The sequence below is a fragment of the Cimex lectularius genome, unplaced genomic scaffold (assembly GCF_000648675.2).
Source record: "Cimex lectularius strain Harlan isolate CLEC.00 unplaced genomic scaffold, Clec_2.1 scaffold82, whole genome shotgun sequence".
NCBI lineage: Eukaryota > Metazoa > Arthropoda > Insecta > Hemiptera > Cimicidae > Cimex > Cimex lectularius.
Genome location: NW_019392695.1, coordinates 1880305 through 1903096, shown reverse-complemented (window position 1 = coordinate 1903096; position 22792 = coordinate 1880305). Strand labels below are relative to the sequence as shown.

Sequence of the window (22792 nt, the reverse complement as noted above, 5' to 3'; positions counted from 1 at the left end):
GCTCAATACGCCGCTGCTCTAACCACTTGAGTGACCCGATAGCTTAAGTGGTTAGAGAAAAGGCGTATCGAGCCAAAGGTCGTGGGTTCGAATCCCTCTCGTGACAGTAACTTTTCCATTCCAACCAATACCTTACATAAAGATTAGATAATTATAATAGCCAGGCTGTTTGTCCCACTTTAACAAACACGCACATAAAATTTTTATGTAAATTGATTAAATGGTTTTAGAGAAAAGTGCACAAATGTTGAGGCTTTCCCCGCAAAATTAAGAAGTTGGTCTTGTCCCCTGTCCACAAATATTGATGAAAATTGGTGAAAATAAATTTTCTTGATAATGATTACACAACCGAGGTCGGCCCCTCGAGGACGGGATTTTCCCCAAACCTTTAGATTTCGTCGTTTTTTTATTTTTGAGTTGCCCGTGGACGGACAGCACGGTTCCGGTGGCGACTTTTCCTGGCGCCCGACCCGTCGTCCTTTTTTGAAAATTGAAAAGCTGTTTTACCTGAAGTCCTTCGCCTTCGTCCGTTGTTGACGGGAAGAGCGGAAGAGTGCGGACCCCTGGCCCAATTAGCGAAGACATGTGCGATCCCTATCTGGAGCCCTTGGTGAAAATAAATCTTCACCGGCTTCCGCCCTTTCGTATAATACGGCTTTCTAGTACAAGACTTGAAAAACAACGAAACCTCTATTTCTAAGGCCCTCCTTAGAATCCTACTTAAATTATCCATTATTTCAATTTTATAACATATATAAAATATTTCTAGATTATATACTACATTTTTTATGCTTCCAAACTTACAGCTTGGAATCGACATTTCATAATTTTAATGAGGTGCAAACGTTTTTCATTCTAAAACATCAAGTTTAGTAAACTATAATCTTTTTAGCTCAGAATGAAACTGGTCCCATGAGAATCCGAGCTTTAGAAAAGCTTCAAATAAGTTTTTAAAAGCTACGAATCAAGTGTTTTGTGTATCGTGCCTTGAAGAAGCTTGAAACTCCACAACCTTTACACTGTAAATCATATTTATTCTTTTGCTAATTCAATTCACATTTAAATACGACAAATTCACAGTTTACTTACCAAGCGTTGATTAAGGTTTCACAAAATCAACAGCTTAGATTGAGAGATTAAGGTTCAAACAAATGGTCAAACGAAGTTAAAAAATTAAATTTTATCAAACTATTACCATCGAGCCTCTTTTAAATGGATAATTCAACGGTTGCTCATTTTGTGAAATCAATTCCTTGGTTCCATATAGAGAGCGTGTAGGAATGCCGCCATACATCAGATGCATGAGCACGGCAGCGAGTATTTGGTTCCCCCGTTCAGATTTATTTTTTTTTTGGGGGGGGTAGAACAGGGCTGTTTTATGTCACTCTCTTGCAAACTAAATTCGCTCTTTGACTAATCAATTTCACTTACAAATTAAATATTCAAATATTCTTTGGCCACCTGGAGATACGCGATACTGCGGAAATGGCAAAAAATCGGTCTCAAAGGTAAAACGCCGCGATTTATTCGCGGTCTATTCGAAAGCAGAAGATTCCGACCCACGCTGGGTTTGCAATCGAGGGATTACGTTCAACAGAGCAGACCCTCAGGGATCGGTGATGTGCGTCACGCTTTTTCTATCTGCGGTGAACAGATCGCCGACACCTCTCCCCCCGCAGATCAAGAAAATGTTCTACGTCGACGAACTCTGTTTTTACCTATCTGGTAAGGTCGGAGGGGTGATGCAATCAGCGATCAACGTGTGACTGCTAACGCCGAGGAAACCGGTCTTAACTTCTCCTCGTCAAAGACCGCGTGCATCCACTTTTGTAAACTGAGGAGGGCCCATAACCCACCTCAAATCTGCTTCGGTGAGGTACATGAAGAGGATTCGGTAATTCGCGCTCATATTCAATGAAAAGTTACGGTGGAAGTCACACATCGAATCTGTCGAAGTTCGTTGCAGGAAAACACTCGGATAGCTGAAGTAAATTGACTTCAAGTAGGGAGCGGACAGGAAGACCCTACTGAAAGTATTTCAAGCCTTACTCAAGGCAGTTCTACAGGTGTATGGCCTATTCCTAGTCCCAAAAAACGCCTCTCTCGCAGATCGATAGGCTCTACTATCAGAACTTCGAGCTGTGTCGGGCGCGTTTAGAACCAGCCCCTTGGCCCTTCTCCGCTGTGCGTGGTCGAGGAGAGAGCGGCTTTCTCTCAGCTATGCGGCGGGTTCCTTGGCCAAGCAGGTTGGCCATCCTGAAAAACGTGACAGGTATACGAGAGACTTCGATCCCTGGGCATTCGTTTCGAAGAATACTTAGAGAGGGACTTTGACACTGGGGACGTACATCAGCTGGGAAACCGGCCGACGCCTCCCTGGGTCCCCTCGGCCGTACTCGTCCGGTTCAATCTTGCGGTGCTAGCCAGATCATGTACACCGCCGCACCTCTACGGAGCTGCGTTACTAGAACCCAGATAGGTACGCCAGTTCTCGGCTCGTCTATTCGGACGGGTCTAGGACCGGTGAGGTGTGGCTGCGCCGTATACAGCGGAGGCACGTCCACTTCGTTCCATTCCCGCGGCACTACAGCTTGTACAAGGCGGAGCTTTACGCGATTTGGCCCGCGCAATTCGAAACGATGGAGGCTCTGACTACCTCGTCAGTACGGATTCCCTGAGCGCGGTAGCGGCTATTCGTGACACAATAGTTGAGGACTCTCTCGTCGTTCTCTTATTGGAGAGAAACGCCGAGTTGGAGCGTTTCGGAAAAACGGTCGTGAACACGTCTTGATCTCCAGAAAGAACCACTGCGGTCCGGCCCGGTGACGCTGTATGGCCAGTATGGAACGCAATAAAAGAACGTTGGCAGCATTGATGGGCCGGATCGTCCGAGAAGGTCTTCCTTGTCAAGAACTGGGACATTGATCTCCGGGGATCTGAAACGCAAGAAAGGGATCGTGCTTTGAGGATACGCCATACCCGAATGACGCACGGATACCTGCTTTTGGGGGTAATCCCGTGCAGGTGTCCCGTTTATAGAGAAAGGTAGCTCAGTGTTTCACACTCGGTCGAGAACAATTCACTCTTTTTCAAACCAAATTGAAATTTGCTAATTTCATTCCCTCTTTCGCAAATCAAATTCATCCTTTGTGCAAGTTAAATCCACCCATTTTTTCCAATTATATTCATCCTTTCGCAAATCTCGTTCACCCTTTTTCAAACCAAATTCACTGTTTTGCAAATTAAATTCACTCGTTTGCATATTCAGTTCACCTTTTTGCAAATCAAGTATTTATATAATTAAAAAACCTCCAATTAAGTTAATTAGCTAGTAAAACTTGTATTCCGAATGATCGAGTAGAAAATTAAAACAAAAATAATAGAAAATCTCTTTCAATAGACAAGTTTTTTATTAACCGATTTTTAAATGATTTTTGCCATTTTTCATAAAACTGAATGGATTGATGAAATCTGCAATGAACCAAAACGTGATATAAATAACGTACAAACGTATACTATAAACATATTAAGTAATGTAAAAAACAACATAAAGATAAAAATTAAAGAGAATAAATTTTAAAAAATAAATAAAAATGTAAATTATGTAATTAACATAACAAAAATTAAATTCCATCCAAAATAGCAAATTTAATTTACAAATAGGTAAATTTGATTTATAAAAGAGTGAATTTAACTTACAAAATGGTGAAATTTATTGGTAAAAGAGGAGATTTAAATTATAAAAGGGTGAATTTAATTTGAAAAAAAAAAATTATAGAACTTAATAGACTTCCTTTGTTTCACACTAACGAATGTATTTATTAGCGTGAATGCTTAATGTGAGATAGCCTATGTCAGAATATTGATTGCCCCATAGACCCCCCTCAATTAAATATAGTATAAAGGGTGGCGGATGAATTTCGAATACTGATTCGAAATTTTTTTTTTACGAACTTGGGTTTAGATTTTAATAACTGCATGCGTTGGGGGCTGAAATGACGTAGCTGTTGACAGTCCCCTGGAGCCTGACTTCGGCGGCGGGACTTTTAAGACCAAAGACGGACTGCCAAAACCCGAGGTAGGTACATATGTTTGCAGAGTTGAGCTTATACAAATCATTGATCAGTTGCTAAAACTTAGCTAAAAGTTTGTCGGATTTAGGAACCTTGTACGTTTTACAAATTTAAGAGACTGTCCGTTTTCCACGGGATTTGCATCACGGATTTTCGATTTTACACCATCCCGCCCGGAGGAATGAACAGCCCTCATTAAAAATTGGACTTCTATTTTCGTCAAGGAGAAGACGGACCGTTTTAAATGTGAGCCACCCACAGCGACTTTGGTCCAAGTCGTTAACTTTTTATTTATTCCACCTTCATTTCTGGGTGACTTAGTTATTTTGTGAAATAGAAAATACATCGTTTTCTATAATATATATTCATACGCAGTGAACAAATTCCGAAAGTTCAATGGGAATTTTTGACACGTTTTGCCTCTTCGAAGTCAAAATTCTTTGTACGACATGGATTAGATCTAGAAAGGTGAGAGCTTATACAAATAAAATGCTTTTTTTCTAAGTTGAGTAGTTTTTGAGAAAATCAGGAGTGATAAACCAAGTTGACATATAAGACTGTACTTGAATTATACTTCCTAGATTTTATCTAGGGTCTCTATTTCCGATCCTTATGGCAGCCTTTTGACTTCTTCATTTGAAGTATGAGTTGATTCTTGCACCTGGGCGTCTTAAGGGTTTTGCCCAGTTTTCTCATTTCCCACGGGCGGCGGCCTAAAGCAGACTTCAGTCTGGCCTTTTGGCGGTCGATTTCTTAAGGTTTGGAGGAAAAGAAAGACCACAGAATTGAATCCTGCGGTCGATGGGAAAAATGCCGGGCATGTTGATGTAGCATGCAGTAAATGCGAAGAAACATTCAATAAAAGTTCAAAGAAACGTTGCGGCTTAGAAATGAAGTTATCGGACACGGATTTTATTTGTATGTCGGTCAGATCATTTTTGGTCATTGGGCTAGAAACCGACTAGAAACGTCCAAGCTAAAAGATTTTTCATATTTCGCATTTCTCCAAAACTTTTCATCATATTGAAACGATTCTTTTTTTTTTTAATATTGCTTGAGAAAATGCTCTCAAAATGACGTGTATGTGGCCTCTAAAAGTTGTATTTTTTCCCTTTTGGTACACTTTTGTTGAAAACTCTTCATCATATTGAAACGATTCTTTTTTTTAAATATTGTTTGAGAAAATGCTCTCAAAATGACGTGTATGTGGCCTCTAAAAGTTGTATTTTTTCCCTTTTGGTACACTTTTGTTGAAAACTCTTCATCATATTGAAACGATTCTTTTTTCTTTTTTTTCGTAGAGAGATGATAGGCCACCAATCGTACCGAGCGGAGTAGATGAATGCCAAAAATTAAGCTTTACTATTTTGTAAGAACTCTAGCTGCGAATATTTTAATATACAAAGATAAGTTTAAAAAAAAGCTCGGTTGAAATAGAAAATGGTATCAAAAAATGACATTTGTGGCCAAAATAAGTACATACATTATACAGGTTTTTAACAGAACCTAAAGATTTTACCAGAGATTTATTAGTTTTTAAATTATACAGGATGAATTATGGTAACTTTATGACTGACCATTATTTCGTGCCCAAAATGTGTTAATGCATATTTTTATTATTAAAATACAAACTTCTATGCACAGAATGAAATGAATCTATGAGATTCCCTGTTTTAGAAGTGATTCATATAAATCTTTGAAAGCTCCGAATCAAGTTTCTTGGGTGTATCTTGCCTTGATGAACTTACAACTCTCAATCCATTTAACTTTTCAAAGCAAATCTTTTAAATAAGTAATGTGTGTTCCTGTTCACTGATAAGATTCATCTGATCACAAGTGTAACGAGTAAACAGGGAAGGGTCTTTTGCTTACACATGCTCATAATACATTCTTTGAATTTGTACAGGGGTAATATCATTTGTCACTGAATTAATGGTTTTGTGCACGCGTAACTCCTCTATGCCCAAATAAAGCTCCCGGGGGTGGCTAATTGATAGGGGTTGCAATGGCTAATGGTTGTCTCCGCTGGCAATACCATGTGATGACTCCATAAGCCAATAAATAGTAGACTGGCATGGTCCATGTGCTCATTGGCGAAACATGGTTGGTTTTCAGCTCCTCGAATCCCAATTTTTTAAAGTTAATTGATAATTTTGGATGTTGATTCTTGCTTAATACGAGCTTAACGTAACTAATAATTTTCAAATTCCCAGAGGTTTTGTAAGAGTGGTATGGTCTGGTAAAAAAGGAGACTAGGAAGCGGGTTTGTGCTCCCCAGGCACTGCAGCCTTCTGGCTTATTGTACCTTCCTAGTTTCTTAGTTCAGTGCAATTGACTTGATCCTACTTTTAAGATTAAGATTACTTACTACTTATTAAGATTACTTTTAATCAGGTCATTGTCTGTCGCTGCTACAATTTGATTCCCTAAGTTTTTTTCCATACATTAGGTTAAATCTCCATTGAGCTGTTGCTTCGCATTCGAAGATGATATGGGTGGCTGTTTCCTCCATCTCATTACATAATCTGCAGATGAGATCATCATTGTATATGCCCATGTTGTGAAGATGTTTTATCAGATGCCGGTTACCGGTTAGTAGTCCTACGACTCCTCTGAGTTTGGCCTTCTCCAATTGCAGCAATGATTTTGCCAGTCTTGGTGAGGGTTGTTTCATCGTAAGTTTATTATGTCTAGCGCCGCTACAGTTGATCCACTTGTCTTGTTTTGTTTGGATCCGTTATGCAATGGAGGATTCTATATTTGTTTTTGTTATCCCAAGTATAGGTACGGTGCCTATGTCTTGCAGATCCTCCTCTGGCCAGACTGTCTACTTTCCCATTACCCAAAATTCCCATGTGCCCTGGCACCCAAGATATCATCAGGTTGTTGTGTTTCCCCAGGTTTTGGAGATTTTGAATGCATTCACTGATTAATTTTTATTTTTTTACATGCTAATGCTTTAACGGCTGTTTGGCTATCAGATATTATGAGGATTTTTTGCCAGTGTATCCTCTTTTAAGATTTTCCAGGCACAAGCATTGATGACATGTATTTCTGCTTGAAAGACCGAACTGTACTTCCCTAATGAGTTTGATTGCTCATGTTTAGGCTTGTATAGAAAACGCCCGATGCGGTTCCTTGGTTTGTTTTGGAGCCATCTGTATACCATATCATTGTATCTGATGCTCTCCTGTGTTTTCCTCTCCTTTATTGGAAGAGGAAATTCTCTGTTCCTGTACACCACTTTACTGCCGTTGATGTTCAGTAAAAATAATCCTTTTAGTCGTTTTACTGTAGTCCCATCCTGGCGGCTTATACTAATAGGTTCTTCATTAGGAAATACAGCCAAATACTGGTTGATCTCAGGTATCCAAGTCGTGCGATTGTCGGTTACGACGAGTTCTGTGTATGTACAGTTCGAAGGATCTCCAGAAAGAAGTATGGCCTTGCCGCACAGGTTGTCCTTATGGCCGATTTGTTCGTTTGAGCATAGATATTTCAATTTAGTTTGTTTACAATTATTAATTAAACTTATGATGTCTACATTATGAGCATGCATTTTGGGTTGAAGAAAATAGTTAATATTAGGTATAATTAAATTCACTAATTTCGTTGTCCGCTTGACCAATTAATAGATAACAATTAATTAAGGTTTTTAGTTGAGATGAAAAAGTCAATGGCACGAGCGGGATTCGAACCCACGATCTTCGGCTAGATACGCCGCTAGAAAAACATTTTCTTTATCGTGCCAACGTTTCTATTTTTATTGAAATCATCTTCAGGGCCTGGGATTTACAAACATTGTTTAAATTTAACAAATACATGTAGGATGTGGAAGAAAAGTGAATTTTTTCGTAACCGCATTTCTAATTCCGTAGGAATATACCGTCGCATCATCATCGTCGATGTTTTCACCTGCATTTCCATCAAGTTCATCCACATTGACGATGATGGATTCGTTTTCTAGATTTACATTAGATTCGTCGGGCTTCTTCTGCTTTTAATATAAATTGTGTTGGTGTTTTTGGATTGCCATCAAACTTAGACTCGGTAAAATTGGCCATTTCAACAATTAAGATTATAACCAAACCCAAAACGCTTAAAAATTAGGACAATAAAATTTGTTGTAAAATACAATAGTTTCTTACTCACAAACTAAATTTTATCATGGTCATCAGGTCGGATGCAGCAAATTCACCGTTGAAACGAAAGTTCCACTCAAAGTTCTTTGAGATGTCCTACCGACTGCGCCAGTTTGGTGTGTTTACTAATTAAAAGCCTCTTTCCTTTTGACGGATAAGATTGATCTGAATCTGTATGTAACGGGTATTCTATGTATTCAAAAACTACCTTCTAAACTCAAAAATTTTCCTTACTGGAAGAGACATCGGTGTGTAAGGATTTTATGGCGTAAATTGGACGGCAGCGGGAAAAATTCGACTGCTTCCCTTGAAAAGTTGTATTTTTCCAAGTATGGTACGTTTTTTATTCCAAAACTTTTTTTTTAGTATTAATAGATAGCGAACGGGGGCGTCGGTGGCCGCAACGGTTTGGGCGTTGACACGGTGCTCATCACTGTAAGGTAAAGGTCGCGGGTTCGAATCCAGCAGCCCTGATACCTCTGCTAAGTGTGAACTTCACGTACCGGCTATTATTTGTTCATTTAGCATGATGCTCCACCGAGTGCGCAAGTCGAGAATAAGGTCTAGATGGTCTTTGGTTGCTTTTGCTGCAAGGATAGGGTTTATCGTTCAATAAGCGCAACTTTCATAATTTAACGTAATTACTTGTCAATCATGTTTGTTAAAGTTTTTTTTTGGGCAATGGTTAAGGCGTTGACACGGCGCTCATCACTGTAAGGTAAAGGTCCCGGGTTCGAATCCAGCGGCCCGATATACTTACAAATGGGCTTTTTTTTAAACGCCGGCACCCCGAGGGTTGATATAACCATATTGCGAACTCTCGTAAAAAAAAGTTTTTCTTTATAAACATATAAAATTAACAACTTCGTAATAAATCAGTAGTGCAGGGGGCGTCGGTGGCCGCAACGGTTTAGGCCTTGACACGTCGCTCATCACTGTAAGGTCCCAGGTTCGATTCCAGCGGCCCTGCATTCGAACTCGACATACTTACAAATGGGCTTTTTTTCAAAAACGCCGGCGCCCTGAGGGTTTATATGACCTCTGCTGTTCCGAACCCACGTTAAAAAATATAAAAAAATAGATGGCGAACGATTTATTTAAAAAAAGAAAAACCCAGGAATGGAGAAATAAATAAAGATGTAAAATTTTGTCACAGCATTACATTGTAGCTAGTATTGCACCACTAAAAAGGATGTTAAATTGAGTATATTTTCTGAAATTTGCTGGTCTCTAGGTTTTGAAATATTGAGTTAGAATCACTATAGTATGTTTTTCAATTTTGAAAAAAAAAAATATTTTCAAAGTTCTCGCTACTAAAACACTTATTTCACGAACGTTTATAAGTTTAGTATTGATCACATCTTATTTGAAATTTAACGTCGTTTTTAATGGTATCAACGGATATGTCCAAAACCTTTTAGTTTTGGAGTTACCATTGTTTATTTGAAGCAAGGTCTTGATATCTTAAAAAATCAGAAAAATTGGAATAACTCCGATACTGCTGAGATTCGGGCCATAGTTAATTAGGACTTTTTGGTTCCATTTTGAATGTAGAATCTACTGGCAAAGTTTGTAACAGGAGTAGCCGAACACGCTGTATATATTATACATATAATTCTAATTCTCGGAATCTAGTAAGATTTCATAGTTTCAATCGTTTAGAAGGTTGTAGTTGAATTTTAAAAAAAAATGCATTAGCAAAATTCATTTTTGGGTACGAAATAATGGTCGCTACCCCGTAAAGTCGCGATAGACCATGCTATATCCTGTACAATTTAATAAACTAACAGATAATCAAGTTCTGTTATTATGTTTGTGCTTATTTTCTTTTGTTTCATTTTTATCTATAAGTTCTGTTTTATATATTTTTTATTTGTATCGTATTTTAACTCGTACCTCAGTAGGTAAGGTAACATATCAATAAATTCAAGCGTTTTTCTTTTCATTTTTCCCACATTTTCTGTACAATTATGGTAGACCTCAATTTAAAATTGTAATGTTAATATGCTCTAACAACTTTCCTGGTATTTGTCACTTAACGTGTAGAATGTGTACAGTTTTTTCTCGTCAAATTTTTCGCGACAAATTAACCCTTTTTTCTTAAAATTGATCTTTTCTAGCATAAAATGAATCATTTTTGTTTCAAACTAACCGCTTTTTTATAACTACAAACTAACCGTTTATAATTTAAAATTACCCTTTTTTTACCATAAATGTACTTTTTTAAATACTAAATTAACCTTTTTAATTTTAAGATAATCCATTATTTGAACCTATTAATGAACCTATTTTAATTTGAAATGAATCCATTCATTAAGTAAAGTACTTAATACTTTAAACTCAGAAAAAATCGTGTATATCTGACACTTAGAAGACATTATGAAAATTAATTAAAATTAAAAATGATATAATGTTAATATTAATAATTATATAAGATTAACATTTTTTTTTGTAAATAGTGAATTGTTAATTTTGGGCAATGATATAAATTTCTGACTAAATTACATATTTTTATAAAAAACATTATTTCTCCACTCCTGGAGTTTCTCCAAAAAACATTGCTACGTACGATTGTTGGCCTATCACTGCTCTACGAAATGAAAAATAAAATCGTTTCAATATGATCAAGAATTTTGAAGAAAAGTGCACCTCAAGGTGGAAAAAATACAATTTTTCAAGAGAAGCACTCTAATTTTTCCCGGCGCCGTCCAATTTACCCCACAAAACCCTTGCACACCGATCCGTCTTGCAGGATGGATTTTGCAGTTTATAAGGTAGTTTTTGACACAGAATATACAACAAAAAAACAATCTCCCGACACCATCGGAAATTGAGAATTGCAAGATCATTAAGGCAAGTACACCGAAGAACATTTGATTCATACCTCTCAAAAAATTATTTGAAGCACTTCTAAAGCTAGGAATTTCCTGGGGCCAGTTTCATTCGGTGTACCAACAGTTGTAGATTAATATTAAAGCAAAAACATATTTTAAAAAAGAATTTTTGCTCCGGAAAATTGTCCCAATACCCCTAGGACCAAAGTGAGATGGTTCCATTATAAAAAGGGTCATAACAAAAAGAAATATTAAATTTTTTTGTGACCCGAAAAGTCTTGTTCCTTAAGGGTTCAAGTAGGCCGGTTATGTTATAAAAATCATCTCGTGATGATGGTGATTTATTATAAGGAATCATTAAAAGTTGGAGACGGTGGATTTTCAAAAACGAGGGAAAACTGGGATCAAAAAGTAAATTACAACGAGCCAAATGCGATGGAGAGATTTATCATCTGTTTTTCCTTACATCGCCCGGATTTGCTATGATTTTTATGAAACTCTTCAGTATAATCAAACTGTTATCGATGCACTCTCGTTAAAATTCGGTGTTGAGAAAGTGGTTAAGTCGAGAGCATGAGAAAATCATGTTTTTAGCCGATTTTATCATCCATATGTTATTAGAAGGAATTTGTAACGTTTTAAAACGCGTTTAGCTAATTCGTTATTTTCAAAAATTTATTTAACCACTTCTTGAGCTCAGAGTATCATAACAGCAGTTTTATCTTGCGCAAAAATGATTTTAATTTCATAAAATATATATTTTATAAAATATTGGGTAAAAATGCATTTTAAGTACGAAAAACAGATGCTACTTTCATAACGTCACAATTACACTGTATAATTGTCTAAACTAATAAATAATAAGTTATTTGTTAGCATATAAACACTGTTAGATATTTTTTCAGCCGTTCCTGAATTATTTATTTATGTATGAAAGATACCCAAAACTTCTCACTTGCGTGTAATTAAAATACTGTTTTTAATGAAGAAGATGTTTATTTTATTTTTATTATGTTAAGTTCTTCTGCGTACGAGCACCAGGTCGGAGGAGAAACGTTGCACATATAAGCGTATAGCACAAACATAGAACAATTTTTAGATGGAGCCAAATAACGTCTCGGAGTAGACCGGTTTATTAAAGATGTCTTCATCTTCTCCGGATGATAACAACAACAGCAACGTCGATCAAGAAAGTAAATGAAAAGAGAGGAAATCTTTCTAAATAGTCAGTGTCCCGAGGAGATTTGAAGGGTCGAATCGGCGAGGAAGCAGCGGGGAATAATCGTTGTGTCCGCTTCATTTGAAAAGATAGCTCGTCCCACCTCGACCTACGATCGACTGGAAATACCCTCTGTTCGAGAATGTCTTATACAGAAAGTATTCGTGAGGAGCCGGCTCAGGCGAATTATACTAAAACACATGGTGTAAATATGACAAGAGTGGAGGAAAAAGAAAGAAGAGCACCGGCGGGGAAGACCACCTAGGTAGAGGGCCTTCGGTGGCTTTCTCGTCCGAGGACGGCGGGCAAGAATTCAAAAGTGCTCGAGGGAGGGAAATCCGATTCGATCCTTTTTACATACCATTTGTCTATCGTCCTGAGTGTCACCACGGCCGATTCGTCGATACTCCGAACATCGCAGGCCTTCAGCACATACTAACGCCTCGGAATGGGTACAGATTAAGACGTCAGTCCCTTCCCGACCGCCCCACTCCATCTACTTTCAAATAAAGTTATTATCTCCCCACCTCCTCCACACTCTCTTCTTTTTTTTACTTCCATTTCCTTTCCTCCTCTTCCCATTCTACTCCTCCTCTCCTGAACTTTTACCTGTAGCCCGGTTCTCCCTCGAGCCTAGTTTCGGTTCCATTCTCCTATTCAGTTCCCTCCCCTGCTCCTACTTACATATACACGACGCTCACACTAATAACAAATTCACCTCCCTGTTTATAACGTTTTAAGTATATTTACACCCAATGTTTGTAATAATAATTGTAATTAATTTTAAGTTTTCTAACAGACAAATAGATAACAACTTTACGTACCATCTCATAAGTTTTTTTAATGCTTTAAACAAAAAGTTACTTTGAAATTAAAGTAGTTAAAAAATAAAAAAGAATCATTTGTTTTACTATTTAATATCACACAATTTTTAATTTAAGTAGTATCAGTTTATATGTTACGGTCTTGGAAGAGGCCAATTATTTCATATTCAAAAAAACCTCAAATAAAAAGAAGAATCATTTGTTTTTGTATTTAATATTATATAATTTTTAAGTTTAATTGGAATTAATTTTCACACAGTCTTCTAAGAGACAAATAGATAACAATTTCACGTACCATCTCGTAAGTTTTTTTTTTAATGCTTTAAAAAAAGTTAATTTGCTTTTAAGAATCCAATTAGTATATACTTAAAAAAGTAGTTAAAACGTAAAAGAAGAATCTTTTGTTTTCCTATTTAATACATAATTTTTAATTTTAATGGTAATTAAAATTCACACAGTCTTCTAAGAAACAAATATATAAGAATTTTACTTAAATTATTCTACACTTAAAAAATCTCAGATTAAAAGAAGAATCATTTCTTTTCCTATTTAATACAATTTTTAATTTTAATTGTAATTAATGTTCATACAGTCTTCTAAGAGACAAATAGATAACAATTTCACGTACCATCTCGTAAGTTTTTTTTTAATCCTTAAAAAAAAGTTAATTTGCTATTAAAAATCCAATTAGTATATACTTAAAAAAGTAGTTAAAACGTAAAAGAAGAATCATTTGTTTTCCTGTTTAATATTATATAATTTTTAATTTTAATTGTAATTAATTTTCATACAGTCTTCTAAGAGACAAATAGATAACAACTTTACGTACCATCTCGTAAGTTTTTTTGAATGCTTTAAACAAAAAGATAATTTGAAATTAAAGTAGTTAAAAAATAAAAAAAGACTCATTTGTTTTACTATTTAATATTACACTATTTTTAATTTAAGTAGTATCAGTTTTCATGTTATGGTCTTCGAAGAGGCCAATTATTTTCTATTTAACAAAAACCTCAAATAAAAAGAAGAATCATTTGTTTTCCTATTTAATACAATTGTTAATGAATTTTCATACAGTTTTCTAAGAGACAAATATACACGAATTTTAATACTATCTCCTGAGTTTAAACTATTAACTCTTTAAAGAATGGATTCATTTCAAATTAAAAAGGGTTGTTCGAAATTAAAATGATATAATTTGAAATTAAAAAGATTTATTTTGAAGGAAAAACGGGTAAATTTTAAAGTTAAAAAAGTTAATTTGAAACTGTAACGGATTAGTTTCAAGTAAAAAACTAACTGTGTTCAACTATTTTGAAACAAAATTGGTCAATTTTAGAAGAAGTTAACTTTAAGATAAAAAAGGGTTAATTTGAAAATGAAAACACTTAACTGTATTTATCTATTAACTTACCTACTAAGGCTTTACGAAATTATTTAAAATACAAGATATTAATATAATAAATTAGATTAAATTAAGATTAATTAAGAATTAAGAAAACTAAGAAGAATTAAATTAAGAAAATAAGATATTATTATAATAAAAAATATATAAAAACAGAACATAAAGATAGAAATGAAACAAAAGCAATAAAAAAATGAGTACAAACGTAATACAGGTATTTGCCAGAACCGTATTTATTTATTTATTTTTTTTTAATTATACAGGATGGAGCATGGTCCATCGCGACTTTGTGGGGTAGCGACCGCTATTTCGAACCCAAAAATGAATTTCGTTAATGTATATTTTTATTTATTAGACCACTACCTTCTACGCACAAATTGAAACTAATACCATGAGATTCCTTTAGAAGTGCTTCATATAACTTTTTTGAAAGTTGCGAATAAAGTTTCTTGGATGTATCTCGCCTTGATGAACTTGCAAATCTCAATCCCTTAAACTTCTCAAAGCATATATTTCATGAATATTCTGTGTCGAAAACTACCTTCAAAACTAAAAAATTCGTCCTTACTGCGAAAGGAATCGGCGTGTAAGGATTTTATGGCGTAAACAACGGGAAAAATTAGATCGCTTCCCATGAAAAATTGTATTTTTTGTTAAAGGTTCGGTACGTTTTTTAGTAATAAAAAACAAATAATCGTCGCAAGTTATTTATTTATTAAAAACTTCAAAGGATAACAAATTTTTTCGTATAAAAAAAGGTGTACAGTTTTGTCACAAATTTAAATTGTTGGTACATTTTTATTTTTTGAACATATATATATGTGTGTGTGTTGTTTCAAAAACTACCTTCAAAACTAAAAAATTGGTCTTTAGTGCAAGAGAAAACGGTGTGTAAGGGTTTTATGGCGAAAATTGGACGGCAACGGGAAAAATTCGATCGCTTCCCCTGAAAAGTTGTATTTTTTTCAAGTTCGGTACGTTTTTTTATTCGAAAACACTATCAAAGTGAAACTATAATCGTTTTATTTTGTTGAGTTATAGTAGACAAAAAATCGTAGCAAGCCATTTATTAAAAACTATCCAAGAAAAACTAATGTTTTTGTATAAAAAAAAGCTGTACAATTTTGTCACAAATTTAGATTGTTACAAAAAAAAACTAACGATTCCTTATTTGAAAAAAAAACCTGGCTACAGCTATTTGTATAATAAAACTAACTGGTTGTAATAGACCGAATTAGATATTTAGAAAATGGTACTGAAAAATGGCAACATTCGGCCTTTCTTTGAACAACAAAATAGCCTAGATAAATTGTTGAAACACGGTACGATTTTAGAGTTTGACGCTTAAAAAAAATTACAAACTTGGATTAGCAAGGAATGCCTCGAAATCGAGTTAAACAGAAAAATTTGGAAAAACTAACCAAGTACGAAAAACGGTCCCCACCCATTAAATAAATAAAAGGATTTTTTTTATTTTGTAGATTAATAATCGCCAAACAATCGTACCATTTATTAAAAAATAAATAAAAAATCACGTATGTGGAAATAAAAAAATAAAATACGAAAAGATATAATATTTTGTCACAGCTTTAGGTTGTTGCCAAAAAGTTACAATTCACAATGGAAAAAAACCTTTATGTAAAGTTTTGTTTGAAATGAACAAGGTACTGTCACGAGCGGGATTCGAACCCACGACCTTCGGCTCAATACGCCGCTGCTCTTACCACTGGTTCGTGGTTGCTCTGGTTAGAGCAGCGGCGTATTGAGCCGAAGGTCGTGGGTTCGAATCCCGCTCGTGACACTAACTTTTTCATTTCAACCAATACCTTACATAAAAATTAATTAATTGAAAGTAGTTATTTGGTCAATCGGACCACGAAATATAATAGATTGTAATTATCCTAAAGTTAGTAGTTCTAATATGAATAGAATTGGAAATTTGGAAAAAAATTATCGGTTTTTTTCTTACTGGACATTTTTCTTTTTAATAAAACTATACATTATATTTACAATTCCTTAAATATAATTATTCTAAAACGTCTACTTGATGATCATAAAAATTCTTTTCAAAATCGCCTATCGTGACACTCAAGAGGTTAGAGTAGCGGCGTATTGAGCCGAAGGTCGTGGGTTCGAATCCCCCTCATGACACTAACTTTTTCATATCAACCAAAACCTTACATAAAAAATTAATTAATTGAAAGAAATAATTTGGACAATCAGACCACTAAATAAAAAGGATTAAAGAAAACTATGAATTTCGTAGAATATTAAGCAAAATAAAACGAAAAAATAGGAAAAACATGTTTTGAGAAAATGGCAATCTTTTCGCCTCCGTTTTATTTACTAAATGATCTTGAAAAATGGGTGAAATATGGGAAACTTTTTGAGTCCGTTTTATAAGAAAGTAATCATCTAATCTATGGAAATTAATAATAAAATAATGCATGCGTCCTTTATTTCGCATTTCTTCTGTTCTCTCCAATACAGGATACAACAAATCCCTCTTATATATAATTTAATAAATAACATACAATTATTAAATTGCTATGCCGGACTTGGCTATATCGTGGACGCCCCATTGTGATATATTCTTCCCTTTAATGTTCACTGTTTATCTTAAAGTTAAAAGTGTAGGTGGAATGCAAATTACCCGTTCGGCCTGAGGCTGGGAGAGGCTCTAATTTGATATCTCTTACTTTTTACATTCTGCCTTTTGCCCGCGGCTTTTCCATTTCCATCGGGTTCAGAAAACCCCGATAAATGGGCCGCCGGTTCTACTCTGAGGAAATGAAAAACAAACAAAAAATTGTTATATTCTTGCCAAGTCAATACTTATTAGCCTGTTATGTAAACATGTTTCGAGAGGTAGCTCCCTTTCCTCATCAGGTCATTCAGTCAACAAGGCTTTTTTTACATCCGTTTGTACAGTGCGCGTGGGCCGGTGTTCCTGATGAGCCAGCCGACTGTCGTGACTTTTAAGCTCGGCACAATTGAAGATTTCAAAGTTCGTCTCTACATAAAAAATTGACAGTTTTACCATATGCACTAATTTCAAGGACGGCAAATAAGTTAATTCTCTTCTCAATAAAGCCTTGGTCAAATCAAGTCTAAAAAGATGGCGGTTACGAAATAACCGTTACTGTTAGGAAAGCGCAAGCATTTTCGAAGGTGAAGGAAACTTTCTGTAAGCAGTCAACAACTTTCAGAAAGAGGTGGCCATCAGTGGACATGAATGAGGTTGTGCAGCCAGCCACAGAACCAGATACAAAAAATACTTGCTTGTCATGGAATGTCGACAAAAATACGACAACGCTGAGCTCGATGCCAGTCAATCATTATTTTGATATCTAATTTTGGCTGTATCTTTTTTGCTTGGTAAAGTGCATTTAGTACAGGATCATCATGTTCGAGATATAGTGTTGCAATTTTGTCTAACAGGGCTTTAAACATGTTGTTTGACCATTAGCCTCCATCTACACGATAACGAAGATCAAAAGATGTGTAAACTGGTCGGCATGAACATATGTCCTAGAAATCCTCCATAAGTTTGGAAAATGCACTTGCGATTGTCAACACATGGGTCATATGTGGATGGTGGAAGCATTGTCGAAGTAGTTGTGACGCCTGGTGAAAACGTAAGTCAGCCACAGGCAAATTATTCAATCTGAAGAACTGTATATAACTGAAAATGTAAATATAAAACTTTTCCCCCTCTTATTAACAGTTTTTTATTTGAAATTAACCCTTTCTTTACAGCATTAGAAAAACTTAGGAGAAGGTATGACATGTAAGCACGTAAAGTAAATTCCCTGTATGTTTACGATGTTTTAAAATATAAAATGATGAGACTCTTAGACCACCATTTTGGATTTATGTAAGCTCAAATCCGCACATGGTGTGAATTGTGTGTACAGATTCACTAATTTCGTGGTCCGCTTGACCAATTAATATATTACAATTAATTAAGGTTTTTTAGTTGAGATAAAAAAAGTCAATGGCACGAGCGGGATTCGAACCCACGATCTTCGGCTAGATACGCCGCTGCTCTACCACTTGAGCTATCGTGACCTCGATCCACTCGGACACCAACTTCCCATCTCAACCCCACCTTTTTGAATTTTCCCTCCTTTTTGCCATTTTTTCAATTTTTTTTGTATGTACAGAGTTGAGGAATTCCACATTACACATTCACACCAATAAATACATTCATTCTCAACACACCCTAAAAACAAAACATTACATCAGCACATTATAAAATGAAACAACCCGTTTTCTCCAAGAATCGGAACACGGGAGCTAAATCCTCCCTGCCGGGCTCAAGCAAAATTCTCATGTTATGTAGCATTCTCTCGCACTTTCTAGCCAAAAAATTGCACTCTTCGATTAGGTGGGAGGTCTTTTCTGGTCCTTTCTCTGGCTTTGTCCCAAAATCATGTGTCCGTGTGTCGCATGGCCTATTCTTAGTCGGATGAGGATGACGCTTCTTCTAGGAGTTAGGTCCTCCGAGTGGCACCTATCGACAGTGATCTTGATATTCTTCTTCTGCAGACCCAGCCCTTCGACGCTGCTACATTTTGTTAATAATGTTTTTTATTGCATTTTAAGGCGGATCGCGGTGGTTAAGTGCCGGCCTTTTCCTTCCCTCCAGACCTATGTATCGGGTATCCAGAGAACAACCAGTATCTCTCCATCAAGAGCACACCGAGAATCTCGACCGAGAACCCGTCTTGGAGACTGACGGTGTCGATGCACACGAGGTGTAAATGAGAGGATGTGCCCTCATAATACGCACGTCACACCCTCACCGATCCAGACCCTAAGTTCCATGAATTTAGCTAGATAAAGGAATGGCACAGTTGACCTTCTTGGCTAAAACAGCGAGATCATCCTTGACGAGTACGGCCGGAAGGACACAGGGCGGAGCTGTCCCGGAGCTTATCCCTAGAGGTCGAGTCCTGATCTGAAAAAAGGCTTAATTTGGAGGTAAAAATGTTAATATTAAATTAGAAATTATGAAGTTGAAATTTAAAAGAGTTAACATGACCTAATTAAGACCAATAATGTGAAATTAAAAAGGGTTTAATTTGGAGATAAAAAGTTAATTTTAAATTAGCAATGGTTAATTTGAAATTTAAAAGGTTAACTTGAAGTTAAAACTAGTAATTTGAAATTAAAAAGTGTTAATTTGAAGGTAAAAAGTTGATGTTAAATTAGAAATGGTAAATTTAAAATTGAAAAAGGTTAACTTCAAGTCAAAACTAGCAATTTGAAATTAACCAGGGTTAATTTAATGGTTTAAAAAAACCTAATTTGAAATGATATAGGGTTAATTTGATGCAAAAATGGTTGATTTAAAGATAAAACTAGTAATTTGAAATTAAAAACTGTAATTTGAAGGTAAAAAAGTTAATTTTAAAGTGCGTAATGGTTAATTTTAAATTTAAAAGGATTAACTTGAATTCAAAACTAGTAATTTGAAATTAAAAAGGGTTAATTTAATAGTTTAAAAAAGCTCATTTGAAATGATAAAAGGTTAATTTAATGGAAAAATGGTTAATTTAATAGTAAAAACTGTTAACTTGAAATTAAAAAGCTTTATTTGAAGCTAGACAGTTAAATTTGACTGATAAATAGTTAATTTGAAATTCAACAAAGATTCATTTAATGTTATAAAAACTAATTTGAAATTATAAAAGATTAATTTGATGTGAAAAAGGATTCATTTGAAATTAAAAACGGTTAATTTGAAGGTAAAACTTTAAATTTAAATTATAAATAGTTAATTTGAAATTAAAAATGGTTAACATATACTGGTGAAGAAAAACTAATTTGAAATGAAAAGTGTTAATTTGATGCAAAAAGGTTAATTTGACGGTAAAAGGGGGTTAATTTTAAATTAAAAAGGGTTGATTTGACGAAAAAAGCTATAAAATAACTCGTATTTTGTACATTTCGTATTTTATGAAAAATTATAAAATTACGCAAAAATATTATATTTTAAGTTCAGCCATCTCCAGACGGGGACGTTGGATGCATTTGCGTGAGGTATGTATCATCGATGACGAACTTCGTTTCTGTAAATGAATATAGTGTATGTTAGCATCCACCCTGACTTTTCTAAATAAACCTTTACGTCCACCAGAGTACATACTAAGCCAGTCTCGTTGCTGTCGTACTAAACCGATGATTACAGGACAAATAAATTAAAATGGCAAAAATACTTCTTTCACGGGATGAATCGCACGACCGTGGACGCCGTTCATGTGCGATAGGCCGTAAATCACCAAGTCGAACTTTAACGTCCCGATTAGCCGTCAAGAGCATACATTGTTATAGGCCACTTGAAAAAGGAGTCTACTCTTCAAACATTGTTGACGGCGGGGGGGTCTTCAAACAAGAGTGACACAGCGGTCGGCAAGAGAAGAGCAGAAAACGAAATAGAGATACATAAATACAGAGAGAGGGGAGCGAAAAGCAAACATATCATAGACACCTCGTTATGCGTGGAAAAAAGTCCCGAGGGGCTTCATTCTTTTTAATCAACTCATGTTGGCCATCATGCTGAAAACTTTTGAAAGAAAATACAAAATTAAAGCAAATATCAAGCAAAACACGCACGCGAAAGCACACTGTAAATAAACATACATACGATGTTGATTGGGATTCGGATTGTGGTCTTCAAACATACAATGCTATTATATCAACGCCCAATCTTTCGACAAGTTTTATTGCCTTCTTCAGGGGATCTACAGAGACATGGGGGCATAATCATTTAAATAGTTATAAATTATTTTGTCGGTTTGTTGTTACTTACAGATACAGTCATAACTTAAACACATTACACATTTCACGATATGTATATATGCAAACTATATTGTTATATACATATATACTAAATACATATATAATATACTACAATACATATATAATAAATAAATAAAAACCTCTTCTTAATAGCCTCTTACATATATATGCATTTTTTAAAACAGTAGCAATTACTTAACAATTAGTATTCTTTAGGTAAATAAATATCACAGGCGTTTGACTAGAAAATTGTGTTTATCACGTTATCAGGTGAGAGGTTGTCACTGTAAAAAAGGTGAAATTGCCAAATAGATCATGTTAAAAATCTGGTGGAACAACATCCCAGAACAGAGAACAAGACGTCGTTAAAGTCTCGTCTAAACTTACAGCAAACTTGCAACTCGACAAAACTCAAGATCATTGGTCTCTTAACCGGAATCAATATTGACTTGAAAATATTGGGATGGGCAGAAAATGTAAAGGTTCTGCTAAAACGAAGAGGATACCTCAGTACATCTCATATGCTACTATGGGTGCTTGACAAGGAAAAGGTGCTCTTCTCTCCTGCAGAACCAAAGAATCCGTATCTGTTTGAAAGCGTTTGGTCATCGCCTGATCGATCAATCAACTGCGGAAATCGTCCAGACTGCCAAGCGTACCTGTACTCAGGTACATCGTCAGATTCGGCTGACGACATGTAAAGTCAAGTAATAAATAATTAAATTCACTAATTTCGTGGTCCGCTTGACCAATTAATATATTACAATTAATTAAGGTTTTTTGATGAGATAAAAAAGTCAATGACACAAGCGGGATTCGAACCCACGATCTTCGGCGAGATGCGCCGCTGTTCTACTACTTGAGCTATCGTGACCTCAACCCACTCGGACACCAACTTCCCATCTCAACCGCACCTTTTGAATTTTCCCTCCTTTTTGCCATTTTTCAAAATCAACAATTCAACAAAAAACCTTAATTAATTGTAATATATTAGTTGGTCAAGCGGACCACGAAATTAGTGAATTTAATGATTTAAAATGAAGTATACATCACTAAAGCTCTCCGTGGCCATTTCATATGTCGTCGAGAATCCAATCCGATTACACGACATTTGAAAAATGGCAAAAAGGAGGGAAAATTCAAAAGGTGCGGTTGAGATAGGAAGTTGATGCCCGAGTGGATCGAGGTCACGATAGTTCAAGTAGTAGAACAGCGGCGCATCTCGCCGAAGATCGTGGGTTCGAATCCCGCTCATGCCATTGACTTTTTTATCTCAACAAAAAACCTTAATAAATTGTAATAAATAAAATATTCAGACTTATAACCTGTTTTTCAAGTACAAGGAAGGGGCTTTAGTATAATTATAATCTATTATATTTCGTGGTCGGATTGAACAAAAAATTTCTATCAATTAATTAATCTTTATGTAAGGTATTGGTTGAAATGAAAAAGCCAGTGTCACGAGCGAGATTCGAACCCACGACCTTCGGC

At 35.5% G+C, this 22792-nt stretch overlaps 1 protein-coding gene across 1 annotated transcript in view; it reads right to left on the bottom strand.

The window, feature by feature from the left end:
- Nucleotides 1-12745, bottom strand: part of LOC106664054 (growth arrest-specific protein 1-like) — a gene marked incomplete at its 3' end in the record, with an annotated part of 37831 nt that extends 25086 nt beyond the window's left edge. The window contains 1 exon segment of the mRNA XM_024226016.1: nt 12630-12745.
- Between the last annotated feature and the right edge of the window lie 10047 nt (nt 12746-22792).